Source organism: Pteropus alecto, unplaced genomic scaffold (assembly GCF_000325575.1).
Source record: "Pteropus alecto unplaced genomic scaffold, ASM32557v1 scaffold121, whole genome shotgun sequence".
Taxonomy (NCBI): domain Eukaryota; kingdom Metazoa; phylum Chordata; class Mammalia; order Chiroptera; family Pteropodidae; genus Pteropus; species Pteropus alecto.
The window spans coordinates 16,521,208-16,530,424 of NW_006434369.1; positions in this window are offsets into that span (position 1 = coordinate 16,521,208).

The following is a 9,217-nucleotide window of genomic DNA, read 5'->3' on the forward strand; positions in this document are numbered from 1 at the left end:
AAAAACAAAACCCAGCTATATGCTGCCTGCAGGAGACACATCTCACCTTCGAAGACAAATATAGCCTCAAAGTGAAAGGGTGGATAATGATATTTCAAGCAAATGGCATTCAGCGAAAAGCGGGAGTAGCGGTACTAATTTCAGATGAAATAGACTTCAAAATAAAAAAGATAATGAAGATATTGAGGGACACTTTATAATGATAAAGGGAATCATGCGCCAAGAAGACATTACACTTATTAATATCTATGCTCCCGATCAGGAAGCCCTGAAATATGTAAAGCAATTACTATCAGAACTAAAGGGAGAAACAGACCAAAACACTATCATAGTGTTTTGAGGACAGGCATTCATTGGTAAAGCCATCAGGCCTGGACTTTGACATTTTGGTAGGTTTTTGATAATTGTTTCAATTTCCATACTACTGATCAGTCTATTTAGATTTTCCACTTTTGTGGAAATACCACACTGTCAGATATGGGGACTTAAATACCCTACTGTCGGTATGGACAGATCATCCAAACAGAAAATCAATAAGGAAATAACATCCTTAAATGACATATTAGACCAAATGGACATAATCGACATTTACAGAGCCTCCCATCCCCAAACAGCTGCTTATACATTCTTCTCTAGTGCACATGGAACATTTACAAGGATTGACCACATACTGGGACACAGAAATTGCCTCAACAAATATAATAGGGTTGAAATCATACCAACCATATTCTCTGATCATAATGCTTTGAAACTAGAGATCAACTGCATAAAGAAATCAGGAAGAACCACAAATATATGGAGATTAAACAATATGCTACTGAAGAATAACTGGATCAGAGAAGAAAAAAAAGAGAGATTAAGAGACACATGGAAATGAATGATAATGATAGCACAACATATCAAAACTTTTGTGACATAGCAAAAGCAGTCATAAGAGGAAAGTTCATATCATTACAGGCCTATCTCCAAAAACAAGAACGAGCCCAACTAAATATCCTAATGCTTCATCTTAAAAAAATAGAAAAGGAAGAACAAATGAAGCCTAAAGTCAGCAGAAGGAAAGAAATCATCAAAATTAGAACAGAAATAAATGAAATTCAAAACAAAAGAACAATAGAAAAAATAAATGCAACAAATAGCTGTTTCTTTGAGAAGGTTAATAAAATTGACAAACCCCTGGCTAGACTCACTAAAGAAAAAGGAGAAAGGAGACAAATCAACAAAATCATGGAAGAAATACAAAAAATCATACAAGAATACTATGAAAAAGTATAACACCAAATTTAATAACCTAGAAGAAATGGACCAGTACTTTGAAAAATACAACCTTCCATGACTGAATCAAGAAGATCTGGAAAATCTAAATAGTCCGATCAGCAGTATGGAAATTGAAACAATCATCAAAAACCCACCAAAAAGTAAAAGTCCAGGACCAGATGGCTTAATTAGTAAATTCTACCTAACATTCAAATAAGATTTAATACCTATTCTCCTCAAACTCTTCCAAAAAGTTGAAGAGGAGGCAATACCTCCCAACTCATTTTATGAGGCCAATATTACTCTGACACCAAAACCTGGTAAGGATAACACACAAAAAAGAAAACTAGAGACCAATTTTTTTCATGACCACAGATGCAAAAATTCCAAATAAGATACTATCGAACCGAATATACCAATGTATTAAAAAGGTTATGCACCATGATCAAGTGGGCTTCATCTCAGAAGCACAAGGATGGTTCAACATACACAAATTGAATAATGTGCTATATCACATAAACAAATTAAAAAATAAGAATCATATGTACCTATCAATAGATGCAGATAAAGACTTTAACAAGATACAGCATCCATTTATGATCAAAACACTTAACAAAATCAGGATAGAAGGAAAGTACCTTAACATAGTAAAGGCCATCTATGACACACCCTCAGCCAACATTATACTTAATGGTGAAAAACTAAAAACCTTCCCTCTAAGATCAGGAACAAGGCAAGGCTGTCCAGTATTGCCACTCTTATTCAATATAACATTGGAGGTCCTAGCAAGTGTAACCAGACAAGAGAAAAAAAGGCATCCAAATAGGAAACAAAGAAGGCAAACTGTCACTATTTGTGGATGACATGATTCTCTATAGAGAAAACTCTACAGACTCCACAAGAACACTACTAGAAACAAGAAGCAAATACAGTAAAGTCTCTGGATACAAAATCAATGTTCAAAAATCCATAGCATTCCTATACTCTAACAACAAAGAGTCAGAAAAAGAAGTGGAAAAAATAATTCCTTTTGTAATTGCAACAAAAAGAATAAAATACCTAGGAATAAATTTAATGAAACAAGTGAAGGACCTATATAATGAAAACTATAAGACCTTATTAAAAGAAATTGAAGAAGATACAAAGAAATGAAAAGATATTCCATGTTCCTGGATTAGAAGAATCAACATAGTTAAAATGACCATATTACCTAAAGCATTATACAGATTTAATGCAATCCCCATAAAAATCCCATTGGCATTTATTAAAGAAATAGAACAAAAAATCATCATATTCGTATGGAAGCACAAAAGACCCCGAATTGCCAAAGCCATCTTGAGAAAAAAGAATGAGGCATCACTTTGCCCTATTTCAAATTATACTACAAAGCTACAGTAATCAAAACAGCATTGTATTGGCAGGAAAACAGACACACAGACCAGTGGAACAGAATCGAGAGTCCAGAAGTAAACCCATGTTTATATGGGCAAATAATTTTTGACAAAAGAGCCAAAAGCAAAGTGGAGAAAGGAAAGCCTCTTCAATAAATGGCCGGGAAAACTGGAAAGTCACCTGCAAAAGAATAAAACTAGACTGTTGTCTATCACCACACACCAAAATTAACTCAAAATGGATTAAGGACCTGAATATAAGACCTGAAACAATAAAATGCATAGAAGAAATCATAGGAACTAAACTCAAGGACATTGGGCTTAAAGAGGATTTTATAAATTTGACCTCAAAGGCAAGAGAAGTAAAAGCAAAAATAAATGAATGGGACTACTTAGAACTAAAAAGCTTCTGCTCAGCAAAAGAAACCAGCAACAAGGTAAAGAGACAACCATCTGAATGGGAAAATATATTTGAAAACAACGCCTCCAATAAGGTCTTATTATCCGAAATATACAAAGAACTCATATAACTCAATAACAACAACAAAAAACAAACGATCCAATTGAAAAATGGCCAGAGGACCTGAGCAGACACTTCACCCTAGAGGACATACAAATGGCCAACAAACATATGAAAAGATATGCAACGTGGCTAGCTATTAGGGAAATGCAAATCAAAACCACAATGAGATACCATCTCACACCTGTTAGAATAACTATAATCAACAGGACAAGTAATAACAAATGTTGTAGAGGATGTGGAGAAAAAGGAATCCTTATACACTGCTGGTGGGACTGCAAATTAGTACAGCCACTCTGGGAAACTGTATGGAGCTTCCTCAAAAAAACCTAAGAATTGATCTACCATATGATCCAGCAATCCCTCTACTGGGTATTTACCCCAAAGACTTGAAAACCCATAACCAAAAAGATATTCGCACACCGATGTTCATAGCAGCATTATTCACAGTGGCCAGGACATGGAAGCAACAGAAGTGTCCTATGACAGATGATCGACTAAAGAAGCTGTGGTACATATATACAATGGAATATTACTTGGCCATAAGAAGGGACGAAATACTGCCATTTGCGACAACATGGATGGAAAAAAAAACTGTGGTACATATATACAATGGAATATTACTCAGCCATAAGAAGAGATGAAATACTGCCATTTGCGACAACATGGATGGATCTCAAGAGAATCGTGCTAAGTGAAACCAGTCAGACAGAAAAAGTTGAAAATCACATGATATCACTTATATGTGTGATATAAACCTAAAAGCAACAAATGAACAGGACAAACAAACAGAGACTCATGGACATGGACTATAGGCTAGTGACTACCAGAGGACCATAGACTAGTGGTTACTAATGGGGTGGGGGAGGAAGGGTAGGTAGGTGGGAGAAAGGGAGTCAAATATAGGGTTTTGGGGAAGAGTGAAGTGGGTAAAGAGGATCAAATATATTGCAGCTGAAGGAAACTGGACTTTGGGTAAACACACAATAGAATATACAGATGTCAAATGGTAATGTACACCTGAAATTTATATAATTGTATTAACTAATGTTACCACAATAAACTTAAATTAAAAAAAATTATTTCTATATTTTATCCTAGGAGTTATAAAACTCTTAAAATACATAGTTATAAATATTACATTTAAGTCTTTGATCTATTTTGAGTTAATTTTTTGCATTTGGTTTAATATAGGCTCCAACTTTATTCTTTTATATGTAAACATCCAGTTTTTTCAGCACCATTTATTTAATAGATTATTCTTTCTCCTACTGACTTGTCTTGACACTCTTGTCAGAAATCAGTTGACCATAAGTGTATCGGTTTATTTCTGTACTCTCAATTCCATTGATCTATATATCTATCCTTATGGCAGTATCACACAGTCTTGATTACTGTAGGTTTGTAGTAATTTTAGAAACTATGATGTGTTAGTCCTCCAGCTTTGTACTTCCTTTTCAACATTGTTTTGCTATTTTCGGCCCCTTGCATTTCTGTATGAATTCTAGGATCGGTGTATTAATTTTTGCAGGGAAGCCAGAGAATTTTAAAAAATTATTGGGATAACATTGGTTAATCAGATTATATAAATCTCAGGTGTATAACTTTATAATATGATGTTTGTATACTCTATCATGTTCTCACCACCTGAAATCTAGATAGTGATTGCATTGAATCTGTAGATCATTTTGGGCACTATTACCATCTTAACAATGTTAGGTTGTCTAATCCATGAAACCAAACATCTTTTCATTTATTATATTTTCTTTTTAATTTTAGATGTATCATTAGGTCTTCAATGACGTTTTGTAATTTTCAGTGCACAAAAAATCTTCTACTTTTTTTTTGCAAAATTTTTCCTGCACATTTTATTCTTTTTGATGCTGCTGTAGATAAAATAATTTCTTAATTTCATTTTTGGATTGTTTTTTGCTAGTGTATAGAAATACAATTGATTTTTGTATGTTGATCTTGTATCCTCCAATCTTGCTGAACTTGCTTATGAGAACTAATAATTTTCTTGTGTATTCCTTAGGATTTTCTATATACTAGATTATGTTATCTACAAATATAATTTTACTTTTTTCCTTTCCAATCTGGAAACATTTTATTTCTTTTTCTTGTTTAATTGCCCTGGTTAGAACCTCTAGTACAATGTTGAATGGAAGTGGTCAGAATAGATATCTTTGCTCCTCCACTTTCAATTATAGTTGACATACAATATTATATTAGTTTCAGGTGTACAACACAGCAATTAGACATTTATATAACTTACGAAATAATCACCCTGGTAGGTCTAGTATCCATCTGATACCATATACAGTTATTATAATATTATTGACTATATTCCCTAAGCTCTACTTTACATCCCTGTGACTGTTTTTATAACTGGCAATTTGCACATCTTAATCCCTTCCATTTTTCACCCATCCTCTTAACTCCCTTCCCATCTGGCGATCATCAAACGTTCTCTGTATCTATGAGTTTGTTTTTGTTTTGTTTGTTCATTTATTTTCCTTTTTTAGATTCCACAGTAAGTGAAATTATATGGTATTTGTCTTCCTCTGTCTGAATGATTTCACTTAGCATAATACCCTCTAGTTTCATCTATGTTGTTGCAAATAGCAAGATTTTACTCTTTTCAATGGCTGAATAATATTCCATTGTATATATGTACCACCTCTTCTTTATCCATTTGTCTATCAATGGACTCTTAGGTTGCTTCCATATCTTGGCTATTGTAAATAATACTGCAATAAACATAGGGATGCATATGTCTTTTTAAATTAGTTCAAACTCTATTTAAATTTGGCTATTGACTTGAAATTTAGAGACAGAATTTTTCATTAGATTACTGTCAATGCTTTAATCCATCCATACTTTAAACAACAAATTATATCTAGTGTATTTTTCTCTGCCTTCAAGCTTTTCAAAGGAGAAACATTCATGGAAAAATCATTAATGTTATAAATACATTGTCACTTCACTTGTGATAGTTATTTCTTTGTATTCTAAAACTTTTGTTTATTTTATATTTGTAAGTTAGTAAAATCAGTTAATTCAACCAGTTCTATCAAGAATAAGAAATAACAAAAAAATTTTTTCCTTTGGCCATTTCTGTGTTCTTTGTAGCTCATAGAATAGATCTGTTGTCTTCATTTGTATTTGTCCTGTAGGCTAGGCAAGAAAGAGAGGAGGAAAAAAGAGGGATGGAGAGGGAGAGAGAGAGTGAAAAAGAAATTAACTCTCCATTTCCTGCATTTTCCCTGAGCAACTTCTTTGTTTTTACTTGTGTATACTGTAATCTTCATGCCACCAATCCTTTACTCCCATCCTCACTATAAGGAAGTTCTGAAACAAATTTGAAGCTTATTGCTAATTATGTTGACTATAAATACTTATTTCCTCATGCTTTTAGAAAATATGAATATAGGATATTAGAAAGCTACCCTTTACTGGAAAGAGAAGATCTGTGTGATAGGTATCAATTTCTTCATAGGGAAAAAAGATCTGGATTAATAATAGTGGTATTTATGTGCTAGGCACTGTTCAAAGTGATTTACATATATGTACTCATCTAGTCCTCAGAACAATCCTATGAAGTAGATATTATTATGATTGCCCTCAGTGTACAATTGAGAAAACTGAGTCCCAGAGAGTTAAGTGACTTGCCCAAGGTTACATGTTTAGATGAATAGCAGAGCTCCAGATTTCAATGCAGTGAACCAATGTGCTATTATCAAAGCCACCAACTACACAAAATATATGTCATAAAATAGGCTCCAAATTGTTTCAGAGCTTCTCAGTAGTCAAACAAAAACAAAAACAAACAAAAACACAACAACAACAAAAAACAATAAAAACAAGCAAACAAACATAAAGGAAGTGTGGTTATTTACAAAACTTACATGATACATATGATACAAGTTAAGCATCTGTTCAAGGGAAGTGCTACATTCCCAGGTAATGGGACCTGGGAAAAATTTCTTCTTCAGATATTTATAAAATTGATTCCACATGATACTGTGAACAACATTTTTCATAACAACCCTACAGTGATAGTATGAAGCTTCTTTTTTTCACATGACAAATCCCTGAGGAAGCAATATCTTATGATTCTGACATGTGATTCTTCAGTTGTATGGCATGATCCAAAGATAGATTATATATCGATTAGGTAAACAGATGGATTCCATGTCGTCTGAGGGATTCTCCATGAATATATTTTTTGAGACTGAACTTTTGATAAGCATAGAATAGCAAATAATTTGATTTTATCCTAGAAATATTGTTATTGGTTAAAGGCAGGTCCTTGAACTTTAATAAACTTAGCAGAGAGTAGGATTAATATCTTTCTATGTATGCCTGAGCAGAAGTCTTCTGGACTTCAACACAGAGGGTATCATCTTCTAAAGATCTTTCTTACTATAAAATTCCATGATTCTAAGGAAGTGAAATAAAATTTCAGGTTTATAGAGTTCCAGTTTTCAGATCCTAGTGTCTTAATCAATTGATAAAAGAGTGTAGTGCCATATTTCTATGACAGAGTTATGTGTAACAAAAAAAGAAAAAAAGTAGGTAGAACAATTGTGGATTGCAACTTTCTTTGATTTGTTTGGAGCTTCTTCATTAATATTTAATTTCTTTTTCCATTTTTCTTTACCAATCATTGTAATTTCCAAAATTATATAATACTATATTCTAACTATAATATTTTAATGTATTTCTTTTTATTGCAGGAAATTTACAAAATATAAATAAGAATTAAGAAAAAGTAAAAATCACTCACAATTCCATGAGAGGCTATAAATTTTATCAGTCTTGTCTGCTCATTCCCACACACATGCACCAAAGGGTCAGAATATGCACACTGTTATGTAATTTACCTTATTTGTGTAATAATGTATCATGGAATGACTCTTGATATGAAATATTGATGTGCATAGTGGCTGCAGAGGATTGTATTATGTAAATATGTTCAGGATTGATGCTCTGCTAGTATTGTCCGCACTGCTGGTATAGCCATAGTGGTTGTTAAAATTTGAAAAGATTTTTATACTGGTTGGTAAATGGTGCTGCCCTGCCTTCAACATTCCTTCCCATTGAACATCTCTACTCTCCAGCAGGTAAAGAGTAAGTGCTTGGCCCATCAGGGGCTTCCCTAGGTCCTGCTCTATACTGTGGCCAGGTTGCTTTCTCAATGGTCAGTGACCAAATCAGGTTTTGTATATCATCCTTGAACGTATTATAATTTACCATATTGTTGATAACATTTTACCGGTTTATTAGAAAGCATTTTCCTGTTACAATATATTTTCAAAAGTCTTCTGACATATTTCTTTGAAATTTTATGGTATCTTGAGGAATCCATAGGTTATCATAAGAAATTGGTCTCTGAAGTTATTGCCGTAATTTAATGTAATACTATATTTAATTATTGATATATTGGAATAGTGGCTTGGACATAAAAATCCAATTTATACACAAAACATACTTGAACGTAGACTTCATATTCTTCTCTATAGAGCAGAAACCATGATGTTTGTGTGGAATTCATAGTTTATGTCACTTTAAATTCAGACCTTCAATGCATTTCTCTTTTGAATACGAAATATTTTTTACTATAATAGTATATTACACTCCACTATTTTCCAATACTGTTCTTTATATTCTTTGCTTATTTATCCATTCCTAACACACCCTTATCTGCATATTTTTCAGATATATCTATCATATTTTCTGTCTTGACTAGAATTTCACATCTCACATTATTTAGTTAACTTTTTATAATCTGATCTTCTGCATTTGTCCTCATACTGGATTCCAGTTTTCATTTTTTTAGAGAAGCAATTTTGTTACAAAAATAAAAATAAAGAAAAAAACTTGCAAAATTTCATTTATCTAAATCATCAGAATGTGTTCTTGTTTTTTTTTTTAAGTATTTGTGAAATGGCTTTTATGAAATTTTTAGTACAAATTTTGAAGTTGGCCCCAGGAGGAGAATTTTCCTTTAATTCTCAGATAGGTCTGTTGCTGCCACAGTTTAAAA